This window comes from Falco peregrinus, chromosome Z (genome assembly GCF_023634155.1).
Source record: "Falco peregrinus isolate bFalPer1 chromosome Z, bFalPer1.pri, whole genome shotgun sequence".
Classification (NCBI taxonomy): domain Eukaryota; kingdom Metazoa; phylum Chordata; class Aves; order Falconiformes; family Falconidae; genus Falco; species Falco peregrinus.
This window is the reverse complement of record NC_073739.1, coordinates 49,203,918-49,226,129: the sequence shown is the minus strand read 5'-3', so window position 1 is coordinate 49,226,129 and position 22,212 is coordinate 49,203,918.

The window sequence follows — 22,212 nt, the reverse complement described above, 5'->3', positions numbered from 1 at the left end:
CGTACCTGAAACATCTACTTGCTCCTGCGTTGCAGAAAACTGACTAATGCAGCGAGTTTTCTGTATCCCAGACTGAGTTTTGCATCTCACTTCCTGGACTTAGTTTCACCTTGTACAGAAAGTGTTCAGTCACAGGACCAAAGGAATTGCTACCTGACCTTCCCACATTTTACAGAGCTACCTTAATTCAGAATTGGTATCTCTTTTCCTGGACAATGAAATATTTATTTGCTGAATGTGAGGAGGAAATGTTCAAAAAGGAAGTGAGAATTTTCTCTCAAAAAGAAAGCACTGTCTCTTCTCCAGTGACTGAATGGGCTATGGTGCCTGACTGGAGTACGACAATTGGAGTTCAGGTTCTTGCTGTTGAACAGGTGGAAAGAAATTCAATGGGCATCCAAAGTGGCCTTCCCCAAAACACTCTGTTCCCATGCTTGTTCTCCTCTCCCAAAAGAAGAGTTTTTGGCAAAAATGTCTGGCTTTCAAGAATGCCACCCATGTGGCAGGAAGACTTTGGGATTATACATTTATTAGATTTACTTAAATTAGTTTATTTTGATGAAATATTGTTTTAAAACTGCTCTATATTCTGATAGTGAAAAAAGTCTGAGAAATATGAATGGAATCATGAGCCAGAGGTATTCATAAACCTGAATGTAGGTTTTACATACATTGAGGGTCTGTGTGCAACAATATGAGAAGCAGTGACTCACCTTGAGCTCAGCAGTGGGGCGCAAGGCCAGGTTTACTCAGTACCTGAGGCAAGCAGTTATCTTTTAATAACCTTTTATGTTGTTTCACAGATAGAAAAGAGATTATTAAATTAAAATGAAACACTATTAAACAATTGTTGGTTATCAAATGTCTACCTCTTCCAGAGTGCATTTTGTGAGTAGAATGCATAGGAATATAAAAGGAGCTGGAGTATATATTTAATTATATGACTTAATTTTAATCCATTTACAATTTCATTTTGGAATATGTTATTCGGTACTGGATCCTAAAATCTCCAAAGTCAACTTCAGTTCTAGCCACTGTGTCTGCACTTTGAAGCCTTTTGAAGTAGCTTTGGATTGGACCAAAGCTGACAGATAAGTCAAAACTTGGCTGCAAGCAGAGGAATTTTTCTCCTTCAAACCACTGGTTCCTCCCTTGAGTTGCTAAGGGCAGTGTCAGCCCAATCTGTAGATACTTCAAAGACTTCAAACAGCAGACGCCGTGGCTAGGGCTGAAGCTGAAACAGGCGGTTTGACAGAACCAAAGGATCATGGGGCCTCACAGTGCTTTTCAATGTATTTTAAAGTAGATTAATATTGCTATAAAATAGAAAGAGAAGTATATGAGTCTACCTGCCTTTTTCTTTGTGTGTGATCTGGATTTTACAAGGAAGAACGTCTGTCTGTCTTCAGATCTAAGTGAAACTCTTTCCCAGGGAAAAGAACAAAATAATCCTTAGCCAGTTGGCTTTACAAAGCCAAATATCCAGTCCCACTGCTCACTTGGTTTTGCCAAATTTATTGGTTTACTATTCAGGTGGAAAGCTGTTCACTTTAAGGCTGAAAGCTTTAATTATAAGCAAAAGGAACTGAAAAATACTCTGCACATGAAAGAAAAAAATATACAACACGGTAATTACTATATTTATATCATATATTTCATAACTTCCACCCAAAACCAATTGCAATATTTTAAAATTATTTTCAATATCTACTTCTGTTCCCCACTCAGATACAGCATAAGGTTGATGACAGCTGGAAATTAAACTAGGCCTTCAAAATGTCGTGAATTTTAGTTATTGGGCTTTCTCTTCTAATACCAATAAGCTGTAATACTTACACACTTTAGGCTTTATTTCAAAGTATCACTCCTTGCTTAGATCTTATAAAGAAGGTATACTGTTTACTCCTAGCTATGTGGATTTACTTACACTTTGCTCATATATAGAAAAAGCTGATTTACATGTTAGTGGAGAAGTTGCATGTTTATCATAATAAAACCTTGACTGAAAAATAACTAGGTGCATATGAAAGATTAATAAGAAAAATATGGGATTGATCTGCTTGGTACAAAGAGTCTTGTTTTAGCTGATTTCCTTAGACAACACAGCCTTTCAAAGAGAATAACTTTCCTTTTAAATTTGTTTAATCAGATAAAATTTGTGGGCATATGAAAGGGATGGTGTGTGTATGGACCCAGGGGAGATTGTGCGTGGACATGCTCTGTACTTTCTGCGAGGAAAAGACAGGACTGCTGGACTTAGACAGAGCAGTAGTGGTCTTTCTATGGAAATCAGCAAAGCTTTCACATTCATCGCCCACAGTATTCTAGTGCCCACATTAGGATATTGTGGCCTTCATGGGAGGAGAAGTAGATGGGTAAAAAGTCAGCTCAACCTTGGGTCTCTGAAATATGTGATCAGTTCCTGATTCTCTGGCTGAAGGCATTCAGCTAGCAGGGTCTTGCTGGGGTCTGTCCTGCTACCTGCTCTGTTGAACCTGGTTTTTATGACCTGGAGATGAGAGAGTGATTTTTCATAACATTTGTAAATGACACCACAGTCAAGACAGCAGACACTGCACTGAAGGAATGGTTGCCAATATAAAGGGCAGACATGCTGCAGGGATGTTTGAAAAGATACTTAATGGTATCCAATAAAGAACAGTCCAAAGTCATGTCCCTATAACAGACTTTTCACCTCCGTTAAACTTGTTTATAATCACAATCATGAATAATCTAGTTCTGTGGTAAGTATTAGTGCAGTTCATTTGAAAACAAGGTTTACTTTTTTGATAGATGTGTTTAATAAAACTGGTTTTGGCCTTTCTTAAGTTTATCCCTGCAGGCCAGGCAAGTCATTGACACAGTGGATGCAGAAGTGTGCTTTATTCAAGTGCTCTGTCTAAAATAGTCCCATTAACACAGGACCTCAAGTTGCAGACTTTTGCCAGTTAGAACTACCTTTATTTAAAATGAAAGCCTCCAGGATCAAGGCAGGGGAGTTTCTTACCTCAGCCCCTGGAAATTTTATATCCACATATTTGAGCAGTGTCTTTCAGTCCCAGGGAGTCTGGAGGGTGGATGTCATGGCATCCCTGCGAAGAGTCTGGAAGTGTGCTGGATCCTGGGCTCAGTGGTGTGAGAGCCCGTGTCCGCTCTGCGTGGTAGGGTAACTCCAGGGCAAAACCCTCCCCTACAGGGTACAGACGTTAATGCAAGTGTGCCAAGCCCAGAAGGGACAACCTAAGCTGTCTGGTGCTTGACAGGTGCTGCCCTGATGTGGGCAGAATGTCAGTGACAGAAAGTAGGGCACTAAAACTCACTGAGGAAACCGTAAGAACAACACCACTGGTACCCAGATCCCTCCTTGTCTTGCAGCAGGAACGCAGCTGAGGGACCACTCTGTCACCCCTTGGGCAGCTTTACTTGTCCACTGCTGCTCCAGTGGAGGATGCTGCAAGCAGCAGCAGCTCATTTCATTAGGCAAGACAAAGTGTTATTGAAAGGGTTGTATTTATCTACATGGAAATTGTACCGTTACTACCTTCCAAATGCCTGATGCAATGCACTTGATACTCCATTGACACTGGTCAGCTTTACATTAAACCCTTGTTGCCTGCCAGGTATGGGGATTTCTTACTGATTGAACACTGTCATCATCAGTGTATTAGCTCAGAACTGCAAATGGTACAGTACACATTATAAAATACACCTGATTTATTGTACAGGAGGGAGTGTATGCAAAGGTGACTTTTCTTGGTTTTACATGTAGACAGCTGAACAGCTTGTCCTGTGATCCTGAAACTCACATTTGGATGTCACTCCTGTTCTGAACAAAGAGGAGCAGTGAGACCTTGTTCTTTAGGAGCTCACAAAGCTAGAAGAAAATATTACCATTTTAGTTTAACATGTAAATTAGGGGGCTTGCTAAATAGAACATGCCATACATTCTTAAACTCTTTTATTGCCAAAGACTAAATACATCATAGTGCAAAACCATTCTCTGGCTGAATGATCCTAGCGAGGCAAATATAAATTTGCTAGTCAAATAACCAAAATTCAGGCTTTACTAAGTTGTTTAATTTTAAAATACTGTTCATAAAAACAAGTACTGTTCATTGTCCCAAGTGCATGAATCAATACAGACTAAACATGTTGATAGGTGAAAAGTTAATTTACTTACACAATTCCGCACTGATACTCTGGAGTACTGCAAGTAGCTCAAGTTTGTGGGAAAAAATGTTAACTAAAACTATTAGCTAGGTCTTCAGTGCACTGAATTATAGTATTATGAAACCTTGATACCAAAGAAATTAAAAATGTTGTTAACTACATGTATCAGATCTTTAGGCAGGCATGACAATAGGCCAAGTAAAGTTGGAAGAATGAAAAGAAAGAAATACATTCAACATGTAAGCTTAGATAAGGAACAGGCAGATGTAAACATCTGCAAGTAATAATTTAGGTCTTCTGCTGTTTATTTTTTATACCTTTTGTAGCTAAGTGTCTGCTCTGCGTAGCGACCCCCATGTTGAGATTTCGTTACGGTGAAATCCTTTTGATTCTTGATTTTGAACAGCCTTTTGAAATATCATCTAAATGTGGCTTAGATGATAATGTAAAATTTAACCACTAAAAAGGTTTCCAGATGTAACTGGATGTCAGATATACTGGCAAAGACTTTGCGCTGGGGAGAAATGTATTGAAAGGTATGACCAGAGGCAAAAATTCCACACTAAACAGGCTTCAATGTACATGTTGTATTCTCTCATTTTTCTCAGCTTCTGGGTTGGATCAATATTCAAAGAAACACATTTTGGGGCAAGGATAGGTCTTTTCCTTCTAATCTCAGTTAAAACAGTTACGGGAAATAATTTCTTAATAGGCTGTCATGGCACAGATAACTCATACACTTCCCTGTTTGCTAAGATGGTCGTTTTGCCAATCCGCAGGCTTAAATCATAGTAACTGGTTGGTGTCACAGACAAGGATGGTCAGAGCTGCTTGATACAAAATTTGCGGTTAGATCATCCTGCTTAGATGGCTTCTAAGCTCCAAGGACAGAGAACAGAAGAGTCATCTGCATAATTTTACAGTTGAAAAAGGCAGATTACCTTCTTTCAGGTATGTCCGTGGTTGTTTATTCACAAAACCAAAAGGAAACACTCTTGTGATAGCAGAACTGGCTGTTCACATGTGCATGTAACACAGACGTTTGCCCTAAACATCCCTCTTACCTGTTGCCTATCTCTAATTCCACTTAGTTCACCTCACACTTATTTATCTCTCTTTTTCTTTTCCCTTTTTTTAAATAAATGAGGATTTATTTTCAAACAACAATACTGCAAAAGGATGCAAGTTATCTGTGTTGAGAGTCATGTGACTGAAGTTATAGTAAGTGACTTGCCCAAGGCCACAAGGTCTGTCCCAGACATGAGGTGGAACTGAATTGAGGCTTTGTTTTTGGCTGGCACTAAGCTAAAATGCCACATTTCTCAGGTCCAAATCACTCTTCCATATTTCACAGTTATGCCCCGCTGCTGGTTCCTGTGACAAGTGACTGGGGAAAAGCAAACACAGTTGCTGCAAGTCTCCTGGGAAGGGCAACAGACTGAGATGGCCTGTAGCTGGAAGTAGCAGGGCTGTGCATCCATCCTCCTGGTGTGGCTGTTCCACCCTTGAGGAGCTGCAAGTAAGAGGAGTCATTGCTGTTTTCCCGGGTGTGCCAGTAACCCTCACCTGTGCTCTGTGTAGCTGTGCTGGCACTGAGAAACAGCATCCAGTGACCCATCCATTGTGTGGTGATGATTCAAGAGGAAATTTTTCTGGTTTCAGTGCAGCTCAGGGGTAGTTTGCTTTGCTCTGGTTTGACTGGATTCAGCACCAATGAATGCAGTTGGTTTTGGGGACAGGCTTGGTTCCAGTTTACCAGCTCACTTCAGGACACAAGCTTCTGTCTGGAACTAGTATAGGAAACAATGGGTGGTAGAAATTTTGATTGTGCTGACACTTCCAATTTAACCCTTTTCATTAGCCCAAGATGCCACCTTTTTCCTTTTCCTGAAACAAGAAACAGCAGAATTAGCAGGTGTGGTTCCTGTGTACTAATGTTTCACGAGGACAACATACATATCTTTTTCTCTTCTCACTAGTTCTTGCTAAGAATTTCCACAGATAAAACTATTAAATGGAAAAACAACAGTGATGAAAATCACATGGCTGCTCTGGGTGGGTGGTGTGGAGAAAGGCTTTCAACAAGTAGAGGTGATGGTGCAGAATTATGCAATGAAAAGGCACAGAAATAACAAGGACATGGCAGCAATACCGCCACTGCGTGGGCAATGAGACATGAACTTTTCCCAACCTGCCTATTGAAAAAAAAACAACTTAAAAAAAAAGAACAAACCAAAAAACAAGGACTGCTTGTACCTCTATTACTTAATAGACTGTAGAGAAACAGCTGATTTTTTATATCTTCCCTTTGCACTACATTACAAGTTTGTTCCACAGAAAACCTTGTAGTGAACAGTGAGATTAAATTTTAGAGATCATTGACAGAATAAAAAATGTTTAATCCAAGTATTCTGAGTTTTCCTGTTCCCAGGTTGATTTTCTAGAACGTATGTAGCAGAGAAAGACCCAATTACTGTCCTTACTTAAGGAAAGACTGCAGGTTGGGTTGAAGTGTTATTAGTCACCGGAGAAATGTAGCTTGTATGAGCTATCACTACCATGGGAAGAGGGCAATATTCAGCTGTCATTCAATTCCAAGGGGCTCACCAAGACTCAAAAGGATACTAGAAACCAAGCTGCCATCAACTACACAGAGAATAGGGTGCTCCTTGGTTTGGGACGTCGATATCACTTGTCACAGGAACCAGCAGCGGGGCATAACTGTGAAATATAGAAGAGTGATTTGGACCTGAGAAATGTGGCATTTTAGCTTAGTACCAGACAAAAACAAGACCAGTACATCTTTAGGTAGTCTGCATTCCTTTAGAAAAGTAGAGTAGATGACAATGTTAAGAGTTTGAACATATATAAAGTATGTATGTTATTTTCTGCACAACATGGGCATTTCTGTTTTCACTGGGCATTATTTCTGGTGTGGAAGTGTACCATGCAGGTATTCATATGACTGCAACCTTAATAAGCATAAAACAAATTAAACAGTGTTTAACGGTTCAGTGTGGATGATGTGTTGGTGCATGAAAGAGAGTTGACTGCCCTCCTGCTAATCTGTGTGCAGCCAGAAAAAGGGCAAAGCTTTTCTTCTCTTGTTCCAGTGTTGCCGGCTGGACAGGAACCATCAGTCCCCTGCGGTGGTGGAAGACTGATGTTATCCTCTTCTTCATCGAAGCCTTAACCTCGTTGAGACAAAAGCTGAAAATATGGCAAAACATAAAGTGGGGGTTTGCTGAAACTGCAATTCCCAGCAGAATTAAGCTGAAAGTATAGTTAAACTCTCTGCCCAGAGACCTTAGTATTTGCAGCTATCCATTTAGAAGAATATTTTACCAAGTACCCAGACAAATATTATGGGAGAGCTCCATCAATGGCAGATCTAGGGCTGGTAAATAATGACTTTATTTGAACATGAATCTTAAACAACAGTGTTGAGATGTTTGAGTCTGGTTTAGTTCCCTTATTTGGCCCTCTGGTTCTTTGCCTTCCTGACCAAACTGTCTGCTAGGCCTAATGCATGAGGTGTCTGACATTGTAGCGGACAGTCATGGTATGAGCTGCGTTTGTGGCTGATGTTTTATTTCTAGGCAGATATTCAGATGACTAGCACTTTCTAAATACCAGAGAGAGGAATTCTTCCCATTTCCACCACACTGTCCTACTCGTGCTACTCATCCTTCCTGCCTTTCAAGCTCTGTCATCTGCACTGCTAATGGTGGTTGCAGCGGGTAATCTTTAAGGCCTATCCATATTAGTATGGCTGTTGGCAGAGATGATCAGAGCGCTCTTTTGAAACAGATACAGTACTCCTTAGCCCACCAACATTTCAAATCTGGTGGTGGGAGCAGGGTTGACATCTGTAAGAGAAATCCGGTAAACTACTGATTACCATAAAGTGTCTAGATACTGTCAGGCAACACAACTGATAAATCTTGTACTGCATTTTTGCAGTGTGGTATTATAGACCTTCTGAACACTCTTGTCACATCCTGACAACCAAATTACCTGAAGTGCAGTATTAGTAGCGGTCATGATATTCTGTAAAAGCCACAGACTGACAATTCTTTCAGTTATGCCTCAGAAATTTGCTGGAAGTTGGAAATGAACACTCTTGAGTGCGACTGGCTCCAGCCACTAGCGCATTGCTTAGCCCCATTTGTTTGACCTTGTTTTAGCTTCATTGCCTGACACTATCGCTGTGGTTTCTTGGTTAGGGGAACCAAATGTGGTTAACCCTTTCCTAATTTGAAGCAATCCTGGATTTTCTTTCACTTCTATACTAATTTTATTCACAAGAAATCAAGTTCTAAAGTACATATTGTGGTAGCCTTGCCTTCCTCTCTCCCATTCAGTGAGTTATACCTAACAACATTTGGTTTTAAGCAGAAATCACCTCTTTTCTGACTCAATTGATTTTCCTTGGGTGAAATTTACTCTGTCCTGACTGATGGCTGAAGGAATACTATCTGCCCACTTGAGCATGAACTCTGCCTGTAGAAGCACTGACCTAAGCATGGGTTGCTGAGATCCCACTGTCCGTGCTGCACTGGGCACTGATGTCCTGCACTTTCCCTGGCCAGTACAGGGCTGTCCTGAGCCCAGGGCGAGCTGTTTCAGGCAGCTGTGCTGGACAAATACTTGTCTTGCCTGGAGTCTAATTGCAGGGTCAGAAAAGTGCCAGCACCAGCATAAGGAATGGGGCACACTTTCATAAAATGTGGTCCATAGGAGTTATTCATACCTCCCCAGTGAAAGTCCATTGGACATTTGTTTGACAAGTTTGATAAGTTGATAAGACTTGACAAATCATGTTATTATGAAGGCAACTTAAAACCACATTCAAAGGAAAACAAAAGGACTAAAGATACTTCTGCCTTAAGAAGAGGAGTTAACTTTCTGCTAAATGAAATTACTCTTTCATGTATGCTAGTTGTTTTCCCAATGTTATTTTTTTGCTGCCTTTCATCAGCTAGTGCTAGATAAATTTGCATGAACTGGTGGCAAAGATCAAATCAATAAACAGACATTTTCTTTCACTGTGCTGATAGCTATAGTTACATTTAAGAGCTTGTTGTTTTCTTTTTAGATTTATTTTAATGTCTCAAGTATTACTTTTGTATAAATATATGATGTGAGTTCTGAGGGTAATTTAATGCCTGTGCTATATGTTTCAAAACTGAAAATACAGTTTGCCAATTATATGCAGTACTTAAGGAGTTTTGTCAAATAGGAATATATTCAGATCTTAAGGGTTGTGTGGCCAATGATGGATACATCCTGATGGATAAATTAAATCTGTGCTAATTAGGGTTTAAAAACCTGTAATTACAGAGCACCAACTTAATGTGATGTTTGCAGAAGATACCTTAACTGTACTTGTAAAGTGGGAGAAATGTGTGTTGTACACACATTGTACATTATTAATTTTATACTGTGTCCCTGCAACAAGACCAGAACAAACATTTGTGTGTCTACCTGAACTGCTGGGGCGGGGGTGGGCGGGCAGCATGTCTGATTATGTCTGTGGTGAGAATGGCGTGAACCATTCTCTATTGCTAATGTCTTCCTGTCTCTCTTTACTTCTGAATTCAGATGACCAGATGAGTGACATTCGCAACTCAGTCAAACCCAACAAACAGTACTTTCATGCTTCAAACAAACAAATAAACAAGACAGGCCAACAATAAATTCCCCACCAAAATGTGCAGTCTTTAAGGAAGGCCACCTTGTTCACAGCATTAGTAACAGCCTCCGTGAGGGGCAAGAGTGGGGCTGAGATGTACCTCTGAGTAATAGGGCTGACTTTAATGGTTCTCATATTCAATAAAATACAACCTTTAATGCAGATTGCCAACCTATAACAAAAATAAAATGTTTGGAAGAATAAAAAAAAAAATTATTAAACAAATAACACTTTTAAAACTCCATTCTTCCGGGTACGCTTTCATTAGTGCTCATGTCACATTGGACTTTTTTCAAATTTTGGATTAAATGGAATTCATTGTTCAGTTGTAGAATTTTTTTTTATTATTATTTTTTTTTAATTTGTAGAAATGCTCTGATTATTGGTTAAGTTTTAACACATTAGAGATGAGGAGAGATTTGGAGTAACAAGTGTATAATTTACCAGAGGGATACACCATGGAGGAGACACGGTGATGTTATTGCCACCCAGCTTTTTCTTATTTCAATGGGGTTAGAAAGTTCCTGTTGTCACTGGAGGGTGAAGGAGCCTTTTCAGATGTCTGCTGGATGGGTGTGATAAATAATAACCATTAGCATACAACCTTTCATCCGTATACCTCAGAGCACTTCACTGTGATTGAACTACATGCTGAAGTGACTTATCTTTATCACATGGTGAGCCAGTGGCAAATTTGGCTTGGTGGGTGAAAAAAAACAACAGACAGCATAATTTTCAACTTGCTAGCTCATACTGTTCCTGTCACTGTCCGATGTGTCTCAGTTGAATATTCCCTCAAAACAATGCTGCATATTTCTGTAGTCTGTGCTAGCCTATAAGCCACTTCTATTATTCTCTGCTGGAGACATTGGGATAATGTCAGTGATTAGTAGCAAGAAAATTTCTTGTGTGTTCTTTGAGCAGTGAAGAACAGAAGCTTCACCTACTTACTACAATTTATCTACTAGATTTTGTCAAGTGTAATTGCTTACATTTGCAGTGATTTCTTCATGACAAAGAAAAAAGAGCATGAAATGTAAAGGGATTTGACACAAATATGTCTGCAGCTAATATACATCAGGTTTTGAGCATTAGCAACATCAACATGTGCCTCTGACAAGTAAGGCCCTCGAGCTACTGGAAAGAAATCTTTTGATATCTGCAGTTGCAGGTTAAGGGTTATATAATTAATCCAAGCATACAGCGGCAACATGTTGGCTTCATCTTGCTTTGACAGTATAACATGTCATTAGGTATTTCTTTCTTTAAAAGCAAGCATTTTTCATCATCTTCTTCTCCATCTTTTCTCCCTTCCTTTTCTGTCTTCAGACACTGAGTAAATGTTGAATAACTTCCAAAACATTTCTCCCTCCCTCTTCTCCCATTAGATCTGTCCCTTGTCATAGCCAGGAGTGAGATTTTGATTTTCTAATAGATTTTTCTCATGACTGAGATTGTACATGTGCGCGTGAGAAATGCCTCAGTTGCATTCCCCATCTATCAACAGTTCCTTGATTTGTGGCTGCGTCACCATTTTAAGTAGAGCTGAAAACACTGGAAGTTTAGACATCATGTGTCACAGTGATGATATGCTGCAATGGGGAATATAATTCATATGGTGTTGCATCCTGCTTTGTTATTGGGTTTCACTCCTAGTGTGACTCCCAGCTAGAGGCTGCCATTGGGTTTTGTACTTTTCTCCTACATTCTTCACTTTCTGCTGAGAGCAGCATGGATTACTTACCCGAAAGAAGTAAGAATTGCACAGGCCATGATGATTTTATTTCAGTGATACAACATACACAATGACTGTTGAACGCTAAAGAGAATTTTATTTCCTATCAAAAGTAATGGGAACTGAAGTGTATTCAGCATGATATGTGAACCTACTCTCCAGTATGTGCAGTTAAGTTAAATCCATGGAGATATGGGGGCATCCACCAATTTTTAGTGCAAATTCTCTCTAGGTAGCCCTATTAACACTTGCCTGCCTTGATTTTTCGACTTCTTTCATAACATTTGCACCATCCACTGCTATCTCTCTACTTGCAGAAGTTGAAAAAGGAGAGATTTGTCAGCCACATTTATTTACTGTTCTCATTCTGTGCAGTGTTTCAGTGAGAAATGTGTGTTGAAATGGGCACAGTTGTCTTCTTTCCTGGTCAGCAGATCAGTAGGCTTTTGAACCCCAGCTAGAAGCAGGTCTCAAAATGCACCATGGAGCTTCTGTAAGTTTTCATTAGTCATCTTAATAACTCTAGATTCAATTTAGGTAAATGAAATGGATTCAGAACAGAATCCTCCTGCTGCTGTTAGGCAATTGGCAGAATATGGTGTTGTTACAGCATGACTCTCCTCCTGTCTTGGCAGCTTTCACATGTGATTAGTGGAGTTCCTGCATCTTTCAGATTTTTTCAGTAAGCAGTCTCACAAATGAGAAAGAATTAACACCTTACTGCTTATTTTTCCATTCTGCTAACAAACAGCTTTTACTATTCCTCACCTAAACAGCTACTTAGGAATGTGGTTTTTGTTTGCTTTGCCCTTTTCTGGGTTATTGCCATTCCTGTCAGGATGCTCAAGAACAGCTGGTCATTTGGAAAACTTAATGGCTTGTGGTGACAGGAACAGAGAGAGGCAAGACAAGACCTTCACTTCCTTACCTACCTGATATTTTTAAAAGTCTTGAACATCAAGGGAGAATTCAGCACTTGACAAATACTGCCAGAATCTTTCCAAAATCCCTTCTGAGTTCCCTGATGGATTGCCTTTCTGGTGCCTCACTATCACATTTGAAGATCATGTTTGCAATGGGTCTAGACAGGATTGGATGGTCCAGAGCTCCGTGAGACCTGTGTAGGTCACCCGCCAAGCACGTGTATGTGTATGAAAGAGTATGAGATAGGCCTCCGTGGTCCAGCTGCCTACAACCCTGACCAAAGGGAACAGTTTTGTTCAGTTGATGCCTGTCTCTCCACATGGCACTCGCTTGCAATTTTTATGTGTTACCTGAGTGCCACAGACATCATGGAGCCATTTCATATTTTTGCATGTGGCCAAGTGCAGAACTGCAGTATTTCCTTCCCAAGTAGCAGTGAACCAAAGAGTCAGGAAAACTCTGTAAAGGAACATCTTAAACAGCTGTTCTTTGTTGGCAAGCAAAATACTGAAGAAAGATCTGTGGAAAATTTACAGAATACTGTACAGAAAACTCTCTCAAGAGTCCTGTTCTGCTCCCCAGATGCTTCCTTAGCATCTTACTTAGTCTTGCTTTCTTCTCTGCTTTGTCCTGTCAAAAAGATGGGAATAGCGTTTTCTTGACATAAATTTCAGCTTGCCTCTGTCAGTTGACTCCCCTCAATGACTTCATAGTGTAGTTTGCACTCACTGTAATTATGAAACAAAATGAAATTGTGGTTGAATTCAGACACGCACCAGCACTTGTCTGACTCAGTAGGCCATTAGCAGCATCATTTTTTCCATGTGAGTAAGGAAGTAGACTAATTGGACAGGTCTACAAAGTATAACTGAATTGGTAAAATCTTGTCAATGTAAGAGGTCCTGTTAGTTGTAAAGGTGGCAGGAGCTGAACGTGATGTTTTCTAGGACTGTGGGAAAATAACACTTCTACAGAGATCCTTTTCCTATTCAGAGCCTGCTGTTTGTCATCTGTGACAATGTCATTTTAATAATATCCATCGTCCTCCAAGAAAGTAAAATTAATGGGACACATATATTACCCTGGGTCTCTTGTAACAGTTTTAGGCAGGATGACTCAATCATATCAATTTCAAAAATCAAATATAGTAGCTGAATTAAAAAATATAATAAGCAAGCTGAACTTTATTTGTATATTCAATTTCAAAATAAAAGCTTAATTATAGCATGCAAGTGGGAGGTCTTCTGTCTCTGTTCAAAGTGTATCTGAGAAGACTTAAAATGAATGAAAGAGGGAAACAAAAGAAATAAATTCATTATATTCCCTTGCTCTTTCCTATTTCTCAAGTGCTGACTGAATAAACAGAAGCATATAAATTTAAATGTAGTCTTATTGAATCAGAGAAGCATCATCCAAATATTTAAATGCAAGCTAAACAGCTTTTTTTCTGTGTCATCCCTTCAGTCCATGCCAGAGAAATCCTTTGGTGAGTTTAGTAAAACATTTGCTTTCAGTAGAGATGCATTATACTGGCGTCCTTTCTCTCCTCATTCAACCACCACCTCCCCCTGCTTTTTTATTATCAGAAGAAGAAAGAAAAAGTACTACTGATGGGACACAGATTTATTGGAACAGAATATGTTTCAATTAGAGCAGGACCGTACAGTCAGAATTTAATAAACAGATATTATATAGAAAATTTATCTGTCAATGGCAGAAAGCATCATCCTGAAAACAGTGGCTTTCAGGCTGCAAGGTAGAGGGCAGGTGAAGACATCTGTTAGATCCCACTATGGGAAATAATGTCTGACTGATGCTTACAGTGTCTTTTAGCAAGTTTCAGACTCTGTGTTCATAAGAAGATAAAGGGAAGGGTACACAGTCTTCAAATTTGTAAACAGCTGCTGTAGAAACAGGGAAAATAAGTTTGTACTCTGTATCCATAAGACAAGAAATAGTGGGTTTAAATTACAGCAATGAAGATCCAAGCAACATATCAAGGAAAAAAATCAATCCAATAAGGACAGAGAAGTAGTTGATACATCTGGCAAATCTGTGAAATCTTTATCACAGAATGTCTTTATGAATATGTTAAATGATGGTCGGTCTAAAATGTTTAAATGATAATGGCTCTGTATGAGAAGGGTGAAAAGACTGGAAAGCACCTTTTAGTCTTTTCCAGTTTTATGATTCTACATTTTGGCTACAGCCAATAGACTTCAGTTTTACAGATCTTAGTCAGCTATTGCTGATTTGAAATGTAGAAAGACAGAGTGAGCCACCCTGCTTCATTTGGGTGGCAGTTTCTAAATGTTGACTGAAGAACAGCTGAAATAGCCAACTGACAGGATACACTTTGGTCACACTATACCTGGATAATTTTTCTGAAATAGAACTATAAATTTTTATATATAAATACTAAAGAATCAGATTTTTGCTATTATGTTTATTTATGTTGTAATACACATACCATAAAATCTTGGAAATTTTGTGCAGGTACTAATGCTTTTCATTGATTTTTAAAGTACTTTGATTTTTAGAATGTTCCATATGCTTTCTATAGTGGCTTTAAATAATATGAAATATTTTTTTAGAACTCTAGCAGGTTTTTACTTTGTGTAATGTTTTTACAAAGGGGACTTAAAAGGAAAAAGCGCTGACTTCTTTTTCAGTGATGATTTAAGGAACTGATCTTTAAAAATCTGGAGAGTAAATGATACTTGTGCATCACTTGCTTATTACAAAAATATTAGTAGAGTCAGATTATGGGTCACATAGATGTTGCTCACAATTGTCTAGATTATGAACAGGCTTTTTGATTTCTTTATTCTACTTCCATTAGTTCGATATTGATTAAGTGAAAAATACTGAATTTTGTATATTGCTGTTTTCTATTTTTTTGCTCTGACCAGCATGTATCAAAGTTTCTTTGTAAAACTTGAAAAACGTAATGAACAGATTAGATAACGTTCTTTGAAAAAGATTTAAAAGCTTTCTGAATAATGTTTTGACCTCTACCTTAAAACTATTGATGGTTTCATAGAGCTGTATTTTTTTCTGAAATTGATCTTTTTACCGGTTAAAAATTTCAGTGAAATGGAGATGTGTAAATTATGGTCTGGCTTGCCCTCCATTTGACCAGCTATACAATAACTTGCTGTGCTACTCTTGGCTGCAGCTCAGAGCTGCATCTCTCCTGGTTCCTCCAAAACCAGCTAAGAACCCGTCTCATGCTCATCCGGCAGCAGCCCTGCAAAGCATGGGATGTATTCCTAGCCCTGACTTTCCCTATCATCTGCATGTCAAGCTGTATTTGCTCCTCTTGCATTGCAAAAAGTGTAAGCCTAGGAAAAACACAGCTCAAAAATTCTCTTATACCTCACTTCCAAGTGAAAAGCTGAGTTCATTCAAAAATACCTCTTAAGCCCAAAAGCTTTTGTTAAGACTTATGCACTTCCTGCCTTAAGAGGCTAAACTTTGTACAAAAGGCTAGGAATGAGACACAAAGCTTGAAAAAAGTAATACTAAGGAAGATTGATTAGCCATTTTTGGTTCTCCACAAATGAGTAGTCTTTCTTATATAATATAGCCCATAATACAAGTTGAATTCCCTTACAGGTTTGCAGCACCCAAGGCATATGTCAAGGATCATATCTTAAAATATGCTTACAACCTGTCCTGGGTATCCATTCTGGCCTGTCTTGACTCAGGTTTATTTTGATTTTGCTTCATAATCAAAGTTGTAAATTTAAATATTATTATCTGCCATTTTCTCAGCCACTTTCTGTACTGCTCATGGCATCAAACCTAAGACATTAAAAGGTAAAGGTATTTTTCCAGAGTTTTAAGATAAATATTCCAATTATATTTGCATGGAATGAAGATATTACATATACTCTCAACATGTAACTGCACTCCACCTCAGACAAATGTCACCATAGAGCCATCTGGTGCATTTTTCTTGCAACTCCACTGCAAAAATACTGATGCTGCACAAAATCAGGAATCCATTACAAAAAAAAAAAAAAGATAAATTCTTCACAGCAGTGAATAGCATAGAAAACAAGCACTTCATCTTGTTGTAGTTAGTTTATGAAAGAGAAGAAGTCAAAATTATTTACTGACTTTTAGATTTCAAGTAACAAGAATCCTTGCTCCAAAAAGTATGATCCTTCCCATGCATTTCTCAGCTTTTGCAGCTATTGCTGTTCTTGGGGGATTGGGAGCTAATTCAGCTAGTACCATACACTTGTGAAAATTCATGACATGGAAAGTGCATAATACAGGCGGTGATTGTTTTGCTTTGTTTTCTTTTGGGTTTTGACTTTGGGGTTTTTTTTCTTTTTTTTTTAATCTTTTTTCTTTAATAGAGCACCTGGTAATGAGTGGGAGTGCTCCGGTGCTGGGAAAGCCGAAGACAATATGAGCACAGAGATTAATACAAAGTACTGGCATCTGCAATTCTCACTGCCTATTTGTTTCTTTTATGGATTGTAATTTGTTGTAAATTAGGTCACTGTCTTGAGGAAAAGAGTAGTGCACGGGAACAAAACTACAAGGGTCAGAGATTCAGAAAATATATACATCATACAAGCAGTTGTGCAGATGATCCATGCAGCCACTGCAGAGCCGGTGTCACTTGTACTATTTCTCTAAATTCACAGAGAGAATGAAATCAGAAAAGATTGTTTAAAATCATCACTGCAGAAGAGGGGCTGTCAGGGAAAAGGAGAAAGATAGATTTTTGTGTCATTAATGATAACTTTTGTTTAAGGCTCTGGTTTCAATGAAAATTATGGAAAGACTATGTTTCTTCTGATATTGTCAGATAGCAGTTCTGGAGAATTTTGTTATGGTAACAAAAGAAGGGATGTTTCCCTTTAGTCTAGTTGGGAGTCAGCTGCTGCTGTGCTCTGCTTTAGGAAGTTCATGCCATTCAGTATGAACCTCTTTTGCCATCTGCTGAAAATACCAGAAAAGATCGGTTGCATGCAGTTTATTTTTGGATAGGTCATGTTAGGCAAATGGGCTGATGCTCCTTATGTGCCAAGGAATGAGTGTTATGCAAAAATAGGATGAGGGAACAGGATAAGTATACCAAAATAAGAAAGCCCTCATCATTTGAGCACTATGCAATGAAACAGAGTCATTTGGACAGTGCCTTGTGCTAAGCTACTTCACTGGCAGGGCTGCAGCAGCTGACATGCCATATCTGGATTTCAGGGTTTTGTGCATTCATTTTGATGTTGGCTGAAGGATACATGGTGACTTACCTGTGACAAAAATGGGGTACTTGAACAACATGGAATGGCAAATGATTTCACTGTGTATACCTTTTTAAAAAAAATTTAGCAAAAGTTGGAAAGCAAATAATGTGCTCTTTTCCCACTTAGTGTACACTTCTTGCCTTTCAAAGATGAATATAAACTCAACTTGCCTTAACATTACATTCTATAACCATCTCAGGGACAGGTGAAGAATGAGCAATTTGACATCTGAAACAGTGGCCAGCACATTACCTCCAAAATTTTCTGGTTTTTCTGCTGATGAAAATTATTTTCCTGCCAGTTCCTCCAACACTAGGAATCTTAGAGCTTTCAGAATCTAAAATCATGATTTAAGAAAGTGAGTAGGGATGCTTACAATAACAATTTTCAAATACCCAGTTTTCAGAGGAAGATCAAATATCTTCATCAGTCAGGTCTTTTTTTATTGTGTTTAAAGCTGGATGCTAAAAGCCAATTGTCACTTCTGAAAATCCAGCTAGTTGTATAGAAAACCAGCTTGAAGCATAAAAGCTAGAAATAATCCTTACCCAGATTGATTTTTGGGTAGCTTTGGTCATTTTCTTTCATCTTTTCTCTTTTTTTTCTTCTTTTTTTTTTTTTCCTCTTTTGTTCTTTCTGTGTTTGAATTAGGTGACTTAGTTTGTGACTGAAAATCATCAGATGAATTCTGCATTGTATCTTTTATTTCTCTACTTCCCATTGTCCATACTTCACCCCTTTTTGGAAATGGATTTTAACCAATTAAAGACTCTTCTTCATGTATATTGGTAATGCAGCAGATGAAATACCAACCTACATGCTTTCAACTGGGAAACGAAAACCGTACTAAAGCACAAAGCACCATCTTTCAGTAAAAAAAACCCCAAACAACCAAATATGGTAGTGAGAAACACTGGCTAAATGGGCATGAAAGTTGATTTATCATGACGTCTTCTTGGCAAGCTCAGAGAAAGGAAAAATTCCTCACATTTTCATTCTTTGTCTTTCTTGGTGAAGATTTATGTTGCTGGAAAATATTACTCAAATTATTAGTTTCAAATATTTGAACAGGTTTTTGTCAAAAAGCAGGTGGAATAGTAGAGAGATAAAAAGAAGGGAAGAAGTTAGAAAAAGATGAAGGAGAGCTTGTAGAAGATACATGCTCCTTGAACTTTTTATGCTATTGAGGGGGAGGTTATAAGTATAGAATTAAAGAGAAGCTTTATTTTTGTTGCAGGTTTTTCATCCAAATGTATATATTCTGCGACATGGAGAAAGCCCTGTATTCTTCTCCAACTATAAAATGGAACAATTTCTGAAGTAAATATTTCCATGAAAAATGGGGAACAAACTGCTGCAGATAATGCGTACTCTCTGACAGTAGTGATTATGTGAGACTGTAAAAACATTCAGGCACAAAAAGGCAATATTTCTTGTCTTCCCTATCTGTCAGATGTCACTGACAGCTTTTTGACAACTCCAGTATCTTTCAAGCTATTGTGATTTCCTTAATGGAGCTATTAACAAAACAATACCTTTTGATAGTATCTGGAAAACACTCCAGGAAGAATACATTTTAAGAAAATGTGAAGTTATTCTTTTGTAAAAGCAGGAACGTGATCCAAGTCACACATCTGCAACAATTTTCTACCTGTATTGCAAAAATGACTGATGTGTTTTTGCAAGAATTCTGGAAAGAACCTATCAGTCACTTCTTAGCATCTCAAGGCATGCTCATGCTAGTCCTCTTAAATCTATTTACACCACTGTTCCAAAATGCTGAGAGATCAATAAGCTGAGGCACACAATACATAGCATTGGTCCCCCAGGCTTAAAGGAAGCTTGACTCCAGATACAAATTTGGCACCACCACCCTATCTCTAAACGGATCTTATGGCAAGACCTAGCAAGCGGATTTTGTGTCATCTAGTTATTAAGAGCTTGCATTTAACTTGAGGTGTTTATTCCTGCTAAAAGTTGTGTGGACTTGCTAACAGGATGAGAATCACACTGTGGGTCGCTGTAGGTGCTTGGGCTACTGACGTGCGGAATTAGACTCTATAACTCGAAAGTTATAAAGTAGGTATGTTTATTGCGCGCAGATGCACGGGGGATCGCTCCTCCACAAGCGTGCATACCCGAAGTGAGGAACCATCTCACATTTATACAATGAACAAATGAATATTCAATTAACGCCTATACATATTCGTTACCTAAACCCCGCTTTGTATGTTAATTAGCTTATCAGTCCGTTTCCTGGAATGTGGTGGTCTTGCAGGTTTGTAGGTGATTCATGTCCTTGTGACCACCCGATCTTCTTCAGGTGATTCATGTCCTTGTGACCACCCGATCTTCTTCAGGTGATTGTGACCACCCAATCTTTTCCAGCAAGGAGACTTAGCACTCCCTCCCTCTAGATAGCATTTGAATGTCTCTCATCTTTTCTTATTCTCTTTTAAATAGCCCCTTTGTTAGAGGAAGAAGGGCAGGCGTCTCCCCTTTGTTAGAGGAAGAGGGGCAGGCGTCTCCTCAAAACTGTAGTTGTCACCGCACCCATGACTAGTCACCATACCCACATTCCTTAAGCAGACACATACAATCACAATCCATGTCCATTATCCCCATTTCACATTATTTCTCCATATCACTACTTCCTCAAGTATTTTCCACATTTTATTTGTCAAAGTATAAGATTTATAAGACAGCAAAACCACCACACACAGTAGTAAATTTATAGTTGCTTTGAAAACCTAATGAAATCTTTTTTAAAAAAATCAGCTATTTATAATCTTTTTCCATATGTTGTGTGCCAAGAAATTCTGCCAGAAGAATTTATGCTTTGGCAGATTCTTAGCTATACTGCTGCAAATCACAAGGTCCTCCGTTAGAGGGTCCCATAACACCAGTTTAAACAGAATATGGTACCATTGGTAAAGCTGTGAAAATGACCATTAAAGTGCAGGTTAAGTATCTGGGATGAACATTGGTATTTTGGTTGTAATATGTAAGAAGAGATGTGAAAAAAATACACATGCATTAGAGGGCAATGTAGCAGAGTGACACAACGCAGGTCTAAATTCAAAGCAGTTATGAGTAATCATAAAGTAGGAAATTTTTCCTTTGTTTTAGTGTAGTTGTTTACTTCCTTCTAGCATAAGTTATTTTTCAGCGTGTCTTTCAGACTGTAAACTTGCTATCACATCTCCAGATTACTGTTATATCTTTATTGTCCTTTCTTTGAGTCTTATTTCAACATTTATTTCTGGAACGCCCTCCTACTCATTATGTAATATTATGTAATATTATGTAATATGATCTTGAGGTTTTTGAAAACATCACACTTTACATACATACTTTGGGAATGCTAATATAGTACTATAAATTATTTCTCCAGTGACTTAAAAATTGATTCCATTTTTGCAAAGGACAGCAGAATTCACTTAATGCAAGGCAAATTTATACAATATAGATGAATTTTTAATTCACGCCATGGTTTCACTAAAAAGTAGACCATTGTCAAGCAATTTGTAGTATTCAAATCAGTTCTTATCTTCTCTGTGTTTAGAAGAATTATGGTACTTGAGAGGTTCAATAAGAAGTAATTGTTCTTATAACTTGTATTGTAACTAGATAATGATTTTACATATTCTTATTAAAACAAAACTTTTCCTGAGAGTTACACTCTAATGTCTGTGTTTCAGCAGGAAGAATTTCAATCCATAAAACTCCTTCAATGAAAACTTTCACCTGAAAGGTGCCTTGAAAATAATCTGAGGATCGTAAGGTTGTATTTTCTTTTACCTTAATGCAAAATGAATAGGATTCTGCTAGATAACTGCAATAAGCTTTTGTTTAAGCCCTGTAATTCTTAAGGTAGTTAAAGCATTACATCACTTTTCCTGTGGAAAGGCAAAATTCCACTTTTATTACTTTTTAAGGTCTGTAGTGCAGCTCTAGGACTTACACTTGCTCAATTGTCCATATCTTTTAGAAAAGCCATTGTAACTGAATACTGACTATTTAAAGAAAGGAATTTTTTTTGTTTGATTTGCTAATTAGTTCTTGTACAGTAAGCATTTATCATTAGTTAATAAAACTTTCAGGTACTGGAGTGAAAGAGAGGATACTCTAAAGTCTGCAAGACTTAGAAATTAATTTCTTAAAAGAAAGAAAATGGGAAATTATTATATATAACTTGAAATTTCCATTGCTCAGGATACAGTATTCCTACTGGAAGACTTAGTAAGGATTTTTCACTGAGCGTTTTTCAGTAGAACTGGCTCAAAAATGAGAAAGCTGTTTCAAAATACATAAGAACCCTAATGTTTTGCACTAAATCTAAGTTTCACTTGGCAAAAACTTAGCAGCAGAACCCCAAAGCCTCAAACAATCAAATTTGAGGGTGTAACCACTCTCAGTAA